The 11508-nt window shown below is 43.1% G+C and overlaps 1 protein-coding gene across 1 annotated transcript in view; it reads left to right on the top strand.

The window, feature by feature from the left end:
- Nucleotides 1-2685: 2685 nt before the first annotated feature.
- Nucleotides 2686-11508, top strand: part of tmem121ab (transmembrane protein 121Ab) — a 52331-nt gene continuing 43508 nt past the window's right edge. The window contains exon 1 of the mRNA XM_030404432.1: nt 2686-3146. The gene's annotated coding sequence lies outside the window, so the exon portion shown is untranslated. The remainder of the gene's footprint in view (nt 3147-11508) is intronic.

Below are 11508 nucleotides of genomic sequence, written 5' to 3'. Positions count from 1 at the left end.
CTCGTCATTGTGCGTGGATTGATGACGGGGAAAAACGAGTTGAATCAATGTCAGGATGAGTGTGAAATATAACAAAATGTGCAATACTTTGAAGGGTCTAAAAACTTTGTGTATGACCTTCTCTTGCTTGGGGGAATTCCAACGCCCTACAGTGTCATCTAATATAGATAATGATCTGAGAGTCTTCTGCTTTGGCTCTTGTCCTCAACACCGGGTTTAGTGAAGTAATCAAGCTTCACACAGCATTTGATAATGATGGTTGGGTCCCATTACTTTGAAATGTAACAGAATAACAGAATAAATGAAATGAAACAGTAGTCTAATCCGCTGTATTATAAGAGAACTATTGCACCTTAAACTCAACAATGAACACAACCCCAGAAATGCATCATTTAAACTTTTACACCATTCGATTTTCTAGAGGGGAAAAAAAATGGGGGTCAAGGTTTAATTTCATATCCAAGATTATTTCTATTTCCTTATTAACATCCTCCCAGTACCCCTGCAGATCTGGACAGGCTAATAATATATGTGACAAGTCTCCTCGTTGGTCACAACCTCATCATAACCCTGAAGATTTCCCACATAAAGCCACCGTGACTGGAGTTCAGACATTTCTGCGATCTGTCCAAACAGCTGAAGGCCTGTAAGTAACCAGTTGTATGATTGTCTTGAACTTCATTACGTACGCAGATGATCTTGTGGTCCTTAGTCCGAGTAGCTCCGTTCTACAGCAGCTCTTCACTTTGTGTTCTCTGCGCGGTGCTCGGCATAACAAATACAGCGCAAATAAGACTGTTAATCTTAATGTCTTAGAGCCAAAGAGGACAAATATTTAAAATTCCCTGACTTCAAGTTGTATGATAACGACCTCAAGGTAGCTGGGCGTTTTGCTACAGAGCAAATGATAGATGATGATGATGATATTTATAGAATAAAGATGTATGCACAAGCAAATGTGCTCTCAGGCGAGTTAAGTGTGTGTACAGATGAAGTGAAGATGTCTCTGTTTCAGAGCGCAACTTTCTACTGCTCACTTACAGTCAAGCTACAGACAAACAAGCTTATGGAGACTTGAAGTAATTTATAATGATGCCCTGAGAATATTACTTAAGAGACCGAGACGGAATAGTTTAGTCAATACTTCCCAAGCTGTTTGAAGAAATCTCATATATGTTCTTATCTGCCCGCTTACTGTAATGTCTCTGAAAATTAAATAGACTTGGTTTTATCACACGAACAGTTGAGCCCCACGCACTACCAATCACAGTAGTGGAGACGTTGGTAAAGCTGTCTCATGGATTCTGTTTTTCTCTTTTAAACCGTGATCTTTTATCGTGATATTGTAGGTAGCTTATTTCTGGACCCTGACAAGAGAAGCAATGTTTTTAAAAACGTTTTGTTTGTTTGTTTTTATGAATTGCTATATCCTAACAACACAATAAAGATGTGATATTATCACCCTTGCCAGAGTTACTATAATCTTATCTAATACTTTTTTAAATTGTGATCTGTGCTATAGTTGAATAGGTTTTTCAGTCTGATTGCATTATCCAAATTAGGGAGTGGAAATATAAAGTAGCAGAAAATGGAAATATTTAAATAAAGTCCAAGTACTTCAAAAATCATAATACTATTAATAATTGTCTTAATACAGTACTGGAGTAAATGTACTTAGTTACATTCCAGCACTGGACTCCAGCGTTGTACAAAAAGTAACCAAAACTCATACTTGAGTTAACCTAAAGATATCGTGTTAAACTGTCACGACTAGTACTTGAGTTAAAGTCAATATTTGCCTCCATAAAGTAGCAGAGTGGAAATACTCAAGTAAAGTATAAACACCTCAAAAACTGCCCTGAAGCACAGTACTTGAGTAAATGGACTTCCTTACATCCCGCCACTGCTTATAAACGCATCGTGATCTTACACAGATGGCAGCCTTCCCATAATTAACTATCACATTAGTTATTTTCTTTCATCAGTAATCCTTCCTCCACTGTTCTCCGCTCGTCACTTCCTGCAGAACATCCTGTGGAGGGGGGAAAAAACTGTTGCTCTGTCAGAAACAAAAAGACAAACACAACACGAAATGAGGAGGGAGGGCAGGAGGTGGCCCAAACAGATGGCTGTTCCCTCTACATCAGTAAATTGACCGTAAATTCAATTCAATACTCCAGTTTGTGTGTGTGTTTGTGTGTATGTGGATGTATCTATCTGTGTGTGTGTGTGTGTGTGTAGGTCTGTTTGTGGTCTCTCTCCTCTGTGTGTGTGTGTGTGTGTGTGTGTGTGTGTGTGTGTGTGTAGGTGTGTGTATCCCTCTCTCTTCGCTCTCTCTCTCTCCTCTGTGTGTGTGTGTGTGTGTGTGTGTGTAAGACACAGACAGGGAGAATGGCATAGCCTGCATGCAGACGACAGGACATCATTTATTTGGCACGGTCGCGTTGAATTAAGTGAATCTGAATGTTTCCTTTTTCACATCAGCGCCAATAAAGCTAATGCCAAATGATTTCTATTCAACTATTGGCAGGCGGCTGCTCATGCCTATTGTAGCCTGTGCAGCTAAATGGAGGCTATTGGTTTCCCTCTTGTCACTCCGGCATATTTGGACTGAATGGTGATTGATGGAGTGATAGAGCGAGGAGAATCGAAGGGGGGGGGGGGGGAGAGAGAGAGAGAGAGAGAGAAAGAGAGAGAGAGAGAGAGAAAGAGAGAGAGAGGTGGTTGAGCCTATCCGGAGGAAGAAGAGGAAGAAGAAGAAGCCTCAGCAGTTAACACTTGGCAGAGCGGCTCCACGCAGCCAGCAGTCTCATGAAGGTTTTTTTTATTATTATTATCTGACATTACAGTTTCTTTTTTTTCTTTTTTTTTCAAATAACATCTCGTGATGTCTGTGTAGTCTCGGACACGCGGATGGGAATGGGATTTTCTTCCATGTAACTTAGCGGGCAGCAGCAGCAGCAGCGGCGGCGGCGGCAGCAGCAGTTGTTGGACCCGGCGTTTTCTTTTCTTTTTTCCCAGCGCCTCCTCGGCTCGCAGCGGATTTTACAAAGCCTCCCCAGAGAGCCTGCGATGAGATCCAGCACCCCGGACAGAGACTGAGCCCCTTTTCAGCACCCCGGACAGAGACCAACCGTCCTCTGGAGGTGAGCCAGCAGAGTTGAACAGCAGCTTTTCTTTTTTTTTCTTACATGTTAGGCAGCTAAAAGATAAATTATAAAAAAAATAATTACTGTTGCACAATATGTTGAACGTGTCTCGAGGCTGCTTCGGTTTAAATAAACAAACCAGATCATGATATAAAGGGCTAGTTCGGGTTTTTTTTTTCTTTCTTTATTTCCCCCAGCAGATGAGTTTAACGCTGGTTACTTTCTACCGGTCCAGTTTGAGACTCTTCCCGGCGCATTCGGTGAATTCCTGTGCCGTGTTGTTGAAGTGAGCTCAACTTAAACCTCTTTTTTTTTTTTATTCTTATTTTTATTAATCAAAAGCAGATGTTTATTTCTGAAGAGTCAGCGCGTGCCCAGGCGGCGGCAGCAGCAGCAGCAGCTCGTGCCTCCGGTCTGCGCGCAAAATCAGCCCATCCATGTTCTAACACACACACACACACACACACACACACACACCACCCCCACAGCAGTCAGTCAGTCAGTATAAGGACGTACATCACCCTCACGACCCCCCTCGTGCCTCCTCACCGCACCGACATTTTGAACAATCTGGTAATGAGCACGAGACAACCGCTCCTCCCTTCTTCCACCCATACATGAACATCACACAACGTTTCCCTTTTAGCTGTCAGCCCAATGTGATTGGATCTGAGTGGGAAGCCTGTGGGTTTTTTTTTTTTTTTGGTTTGTTTTTTTGCTCAATGGCACTTCAGCAGCATACATGGCTGCCTCTCAAACCAAAAAGTTCATCTTTCTGGTAGACCCATGGCTTTACTCGTGGTCTGCAGGAGAATGTTGGATATCTACAGGTATTTGACAAGTTGAAGCAATCATTGTTAAAAACGAGACTCAGATGATCAGTCGGTTCATTTCTTTAGGACCGTTTCACTAATGAAGCCATTTTGTCAAGCACAGCCGTGCAATGCCACATTATCAGGATTTTTTATATCATTTCCAGCCACACAGTTGCAGTTGGGAATCATACAGGGCATTTTCACTACTTTGTGATATTTCTTATGCTTTAATCAAGAAAATAACCAATTTATTAATCCATAATGAAAATAATCATTTGTCAGAGCCACAGTAGGGCCCGGGGAATATATCGATGTTATATCGTTATCGTGATATGAGGCTTTATCATCGTAGATTTGGGGTATCTTGATGTCATGATATTGGAAGACAATTTCCAATTGACAAATGTTCAATTTCCAATTTCCAATTTCCAAAGTCAATAAAGTTGCACGATCACCAAAACCCGTAACATAAACCTTGTAGAGCTGCTCCTGTGTATTAGCAGCTCACAGAACTAATGAACTCTCCTTTCACACGACTGCAGTTGTCACTATGACCAGATTTATTGAGATTTTTATCTTCTTTAGTACGGCTGGCGGCCATGTTGGTGATGGTGACGTGTGTTGAGCGAGACGATGTACTTCACTGGGCGGCTTAACACAAAACTAGATACTTTACTTAAATTATGTAAAACTGTGACTGTTTGACTCGGAAAATGACCTTTTAAAGTCATCATATGTAGTTCATGGCACACATTCTTTTGTCTTTCTCCGTTCACTGAAATACAAAGTTTTTCTGAAAATAGGTCCCATGGGGTCAACTGAAAGATTGTTTGATCCACCAAATAGTAACATCTTTATTAAAACAAGAGCTGAAAATGATCAGTGAATTGAAAATGATTGTGGAATTGATCATTGAATTCATTTTTCAAGCACAAATGCTTCAGTATCACATTATCAGTTGTGAATGTTTGCTGCTTTTTTGTGCTATCTGACCAGCAACTGGAGATTTTATATTTTAGCTGGACACTGAAGGCAATTTCACTATTCAGGCCTTTTCCCAGAAAATAACTAATTTATTAATCCATAATGAAAATAACCATTTATTGAAGCCATAGTAGGGCTCTGGATTGTATCGATGTTGTGTCATTATCACGATGGGAGACGATATCATGTTAGCTTCTGGATGTCATAATGCCATGAGGTGGTTTAAATGTTGTCTTGTCCTGGTTTTACAGGCTGAATTACAGTCAAGTGATGTAATTCCCTGAAATGAACCTGCTTGTTTTTTACCTGCTTAGTCATAGAGTGCTGCAGGAATAAGTCCGAAAATATTAGCATTTTTGCACTTTGTGTTCCCTCACGTCAAAGTCAATGGTTTTCAGTTTAATGCCTGAAATAAGATCTGTGGTTGACGCAAAATTAAGATGTATTCACATTTCGGTAGGTGAAATATGTCAGTAAGTTCTCGATATGTGATAAAAAAAAAGCCTAAAAAATGCTTACTAGTGACTGAATGAGACTACAGAGGGACAGTTAAGGTCATCACGCCCATCTACCCACAGGTATGTCTTTACAGATGGACTTCTATCTCTTACTTTACATTGATCAATCTATAGTAAATTGTATATGGCAGTGTGAATTAAGACGTTTGGTGATGGTTACGTCAAAGTCATTTGATCGCAGTGTAGGCCGCTAAAAGTCTAACATTAGCTTTTATATTTACCCTTCTACATTCATAAAAGTTGTGTTCATCTGTGGAGATGATCTTGCTGAACAAAACATGTCAGTATCCTAAACTTGTGTTTGATAGAGCTTATTTTAAGCAATGATCCAAAATGCTAGCAAAGTTAGCAATGCTAACTGCTGGGTTAGCCTACAAGGATATGTCACCCCTGCTGCTCTGAGTTATATCCACATTACTAACAAACATATTTCAAAAAAGTTATTGTGTTAATCTTTTATTAAATTACCAATAGCCATCCCTACAATGTTGTCGCAATATTGATAATGAGGTATTTGGTCCTGGAGGAGATTTTATCCTATCATGTTTTCGGGATGCACCCTTAAAATGTTGTGATATTATTATGAGGCCGTATCGCCCAGCTCTAATCCACAGCCATAACCCTCATGTCTCATGTGTTGCTAAATGCTGTCATGTTCAAGTACTTATTTATTCGACACCCTTGTAATCCCAGCAGCACATTAGCTGTTGCTGGGATTAGACATGTGACCTTTTGCTTACCAGCCTTGGTGCTTGTTATTAATGTGGCCACCCAGACGCTCCCTCAGTTTCTCTCGCCCAGCTCCACGCATCACTTGGAACCGTCTGAGGGCCGCACAAAGAAATTAATTCTGATAATGTAAAGGGAGGGGGAAAAAAATGCCTGTGTCAGGGCCTGCTTTGAATACGAGGTGACCCCCGTGCCTTTAGCCTGCGGCACACAAAAGAGCTCTGATAGCCCTTAACACATGCTCTCACAACACACATAGCCGACTGTGTAAACCCAGAGTGATGTAATCCTCGCTTTCTTAAAGCCTTGGTTTTTAATGATGTTCATTAGGATTTCTGATTGCGCCGAATCTGTGATAACTTGCGGCTCTGCGTTTAAGTGTGTCTGATATGTCGTTCTCAGGCTGTGAGTGACAAGAGTTTAGTGGGAGGAAGCGAGACGTGTGAATCACAGCGGCTACGTTGCCACGGGGCTCCGGTCCAGTGTCTTTAAGAGAAAGGGAGCAGACTGTGATTTGCCAGTTTCGCCTCTGGGTTATTACAGCTCTGGACGCCACTGTATAGAAACTGCGGCTCTACGTTGTGGGGATGATGAAATGAATGCAAATTAATCTTTCATGCTCAATTTATTATCCAATAAACAGACTATGAATTTGAATGTGAATAGTGGCTCTACAGAGGGCAGGGCCTACAATAGCCGGTTACCTCTCCCTAAACTGCCTTTTGTCTAGTTAGAAACGGAACTCCCGGGGTTGATGGCCGCGTCACACACTGAATTCAGGACATTTATGGCGCCGTTCGAAGCGAGGCCAGTTTAACAGCCATTCGCCACCGAGGAGGGTTTACCTCTTAACTGGTGCGCTGTCACAAAATGGGCCACAGCACAGCACACATCCTTGGGGTCAGCAGTTACGGTCTCCTCGCTGGCATCCAGGACACAGCAGGTTGACGGTCTCCGCTTCATTTTTATTTATTTTTTTGCATTACACAGATTGCTTTTCATGAGTGTGCACTTTGCATGCTCACTGCACGGTGGCTCATGTTGCCGCATGCCTGGAACTGCGTTTATGGGTCTCTTAAAATTCAGGGCCCCTTGCGAGAAACCCAATTAAATCCAATATTGCTATAACTACATGACAGGCTCGGCGCGAGAGCCAGAGAACCCGTGCCGGGGCGGTGAACGCCAACTCAACCCTCCTCGCTCCAACGACCCCCCCCCCCCCCCCCCCCCCCACCTTTCCCAATCATCCCAGAGGCTCTGCATACCCCTCACCCCCCCTCAGCCCGCCGCAGAGTGAATTGTGGTCAATTTGAATGATCAACCGAAGACAATCTGGAAGGCAATGGCTGTCACAAAGAATATTAGGCCGCAATGAGCCGCACCAATAAAAAAAATCTGTGTGTCTGGAATAGTCAATGTGATTTTTCACTCCCCCGGTGTGGGTCTACAGCTCCCTTTGGCACCGGTAGAAACCGTAGAAATGAAAGTGCTCCGTCTTTGCCGTGCTCAGGCTCGACTCTGGGAAAGGTTGCGTGGCAATGCTGCGCTGAGCTGTGAGGTTCTGTGCTGTGCCTCGCTTCCCTGTCATTAGCTGAAACACAGCTGCCGTCGCTTCCGTCGCAGTAAGCACTCGGCTCATCTCATCGGTTCTCAGCCACTGGTTTTTCCACTTCAGAATCACGATGCTTCGGAGGGCTATAATCTCTCTGACATAATGGCGTCCACTCCAATCAATAGCCAAATGGCACGGGGGTGGAATCGATAGCAGCCATACTGTACAATAACGTGGCCCGGGGAGTGGCGGGGGGGGGGAAGGAAGCCTGCAGCCATGGTATGTTCAACTCTGGAAACTCTTTGAAAATATACTCCTTAATTATGGATCAAAAATACCAACCTTGTTAACGAGCCATGTATTATGGATTGCTGCATGATCTATGCTAATGTAAGCACAGCAGTCGGAGGAGGGAAAAAAAAAAAAAAAACTGGCACCACTTTGCCTCTCTCTCTAATCATTACCCATACCACACACACACACACACGCACAGACACACAGAAACTTTGAATTCTTAACTGTAAAGATGGTCAAAGAGCAGCTTCACTCTTTCCTTGACAAGAATGGCGTTTATACAAATTTTAAACCCTCTTTAAAATCTCCCTCCTCGACACACTTCTGCACAAAGCAGATGTTTTTTTAAAAAAATCAAGCGAGATGGCGGTGCTCGCACTTCCAACCTATTCAAGTAACTCTGTGTTTTGCCCCCGCACGCCCCACGGAGCCAGAAAATTCTTCGGATTTTTAAGTGTTAATCAAGCTTTTTAATGGAGCCTGGCTAAGCGAACTTCAACATTTCAAGAGTCATTTTTACGTGTAACAAGGCGGCGGTGATAACGTGTCTGCAGTTTTATCTGAGAGGAGAAAACACCTACGGAGCGTTCCACATCTGATGGCCCTTCAGTTATCCCGCTGTCTTCAGAGATGATATTATGCACAGGGAGGAAAAAAAAGGCGTAATGCTTTTTGGCAAGAATTCAAATTGGAAAGGTAACTAGGTGAGGGTCACAGCTAGAGCTCGGTAACTGCTGTTATTCCAGCAGAGAAAAGAATTGCCCTGAATGGAAGATAACAATTTTTTATCTTTCTGTCGCGCCACACTTTAACACGGTAAGAACTGATGCGTGATTAGATCCGGCGTTAAAAAACATCGCTGCCATCCTAAATGGCAGTTTCTCTGTAGGAGGGCAATTTGGCAAATCTGCTCGGAATCTCATGAAACTGTGTTGCGACAACGGGCGTTTATAAATCATCAATTTCAAATTTTAGAGTGTCGCTGGAGGAGAAAAACAAATATGCACATGTGGATTTTTCACCAATCACTGCCAGCGTTGAGTGAGATGGTAATATTCAGCACCGTCTGCATGCTGGTTAAAGATTTTTTTGCCCTTATCGCTGTTTCGACTGTGGGTATTTTCCTGACACTAGCTCAGCTAAGGAGTGGAGAAAAAAAAAGTGACTTGTAGCAGAATGCAAAACCTCTCCATGTCCTGGAAGCATACAGAAATGTTTGGCATCTCATTACCACAAATGTCACTGCGTAGCTAGCTGCTACCATTGTTCCACACACAATATAGTTACAGCCAGCCATATACCATCCCACACACGCGCGCGCTCCCACACATTGAACACCATGCTTTAAACAGAGCGCGGCTGGTGCGGGTATATAGCGGTGAAATATTGGAGCCATTGCAGCCCTCCAGGCATGCAGTTATCAGGGATACAGAACTGATGGGAAATCAATCAGCTCAAGTGGAGTGGCCTGGCCTCTGGGTGAGGAGAGGAGTCTTGTCTTTTTTCCAGATGCACACGCCTTGATGTCTGCAGATCCGTCCTCACTGCTGCAGCCGGCGGCGGCGGCGGCGGCGGCGGCGTGTGGTCTGAGTTGTGAGACTCTCTGACGTCACCTGGAAAAACAACTGCACCGGACATTTGTTCAGGATGTTTGAAACGACCCGTGCGCATGTTTTTACCGACAAGCAACATGGCGTGGTCGAGCTCGGAGCGATCCGTTCTCTCCTGTGATGATGCTGGGATAAGCAAACTGTCTGACTGGATTCTGACTCATATCATTTATTCAGTCAGTTTGTTTTTTTGTTTGCTGTTGTTGTTGATGGATGATGTCTCGCATCGTGAAGATTAAAGAGTCTTTCATTTAACCAGAAAGGTCCCGTTGAGATGCAATATCTCTCCTGACAGGGAGTCTTTATCAGGATGGCGGGAGGAAAAAAATAAATAATAAAATCTTTCATATAAAAGAGGAAGCAGAAAATGAAAACCTAAAGGAATGTGAGGCAAAGCACATCTCCAACATTTGTCCTAGCGATTGGGTTGTTTTAACAAGATTTAAAGTCATCTATGCACTGTAGCTCTTTCCAAGCTTGCAGATCATGAAAGGAAAAAGCAAATGTTCTGTTTGGCTGGTTGGGACCATGAGAATTGATTCTGAGGATCTCATGTTATTGCTAGCTGAGTTTAGGAAATGTGCTGCTGTAATTTACCCAAGAGAACGAGCAACATATGGGTTCATCTCCCAAAAGACAAAGAAGTTCATCTCACGATTTCAACAGACGTAGCAAACAAACCATGTCCAGTTTCTTTTAAAAGTTAAATGTATTTCTTTCACACTGCATGGGAAAAAAAATGGTGAGTCAGTGCTAAATCCAAATACCGATAAGTCTATGCGCATGTTTTCAGAATCTTAAAAAAGGAGTCATATTTAAATACATTCAGAAAGTTCAGAAAATACTTGAACCGGGCCCATGAAATATCCAATATGTTTCACTTTTTACCCTGAGCAGAATGAAGATGAGCTGAATGTGTTGCGCCCGTCAACTTTAATAAAACATCCCCGATTATATTTTGATGTGTTGAGTGTGCGCTCTCTGCAACAAACTCTTGTGGTTTGTGTTTTTTCTCCGATTACATTTGGCTCTTGTGGCTACAAGCACCGAAGTGCAGCTACTGTGCTTTCAATTGGATATCTATCTATCTATCTATCTATCTATCTATCTATCTATCTATCTATCTATCTATCTATCTATCTATCCACTTTATCCACTCTTGTGTGTGCTCAGCTCAGTGTAAAGTGGGCGATGCAGAGTTGGAGGCGCACAGCAAACAGATCTGTTACTTCTCCGAGTCAACCTCATATCTAATTCATGCACTTTATTGTTGCTCTGCAGCTGTATGTGTTATGAGGTGCAATGGCAGCAGCTTTGGCCAGAGCTGAATCACACGCAAAAAAAAAAGATGAACAGGGGCAAGGCGGTGTGCTGCAGACTTGTGGCTCTTCAGCCCCACCATAAACATTAATGTGCCACATTACCCAGCGGAGACGGTTTGCTTTCTAATGGTTTTAAGTAGGAATGTAAACCTATTTTCACGCCAAGCTCTCAATGGCTTCATCTTCGCGGGAGGCAGGGACAGGGAACTGTGCGTCGGTCCTTGTATGCTTCATTTGCATTTTCACATTTTTTTTTTTTTACCGAGGCTCGCACAGGAGACGGCTTGCAAACAAGCGTAACCTCGCCGGCTTAAACAGCCCGGACTGTCAGCAGGAACAAGCCTCCACACTAATCTATCAGGATGCGCGTTGGTTGTGAAAATTCGTATGGGCGAATATATTCCTCCATGCATTGGTGCTGCCGCTCATGGTATCCAACACTGTTAGACAGGGAATATACCCCGTCGCATGTTTCCATCATCTCATATAATCACTGCAGGCAGGCGCACCTGTCCAGATGGCGAGTGTGTGCAGT

Source organism: Sparus aurata, chromosome 22 (genome assembly GCF_900880675.1).
Source record: "Sparus aurata chromosome 22, fSpaAur1.1, whole genome shotgun sequence".
Taxonomy (NCBI): Eukaryota; Metazoa; Chordata; class Actinopteri; order Spariformes; family Sparidae; genus Sparus; species Sparus aurata.
Note: the sequence above shows the minus strand (reverse complement) of the source record. Positions and strands in the feature narration are given on the sequence as shown.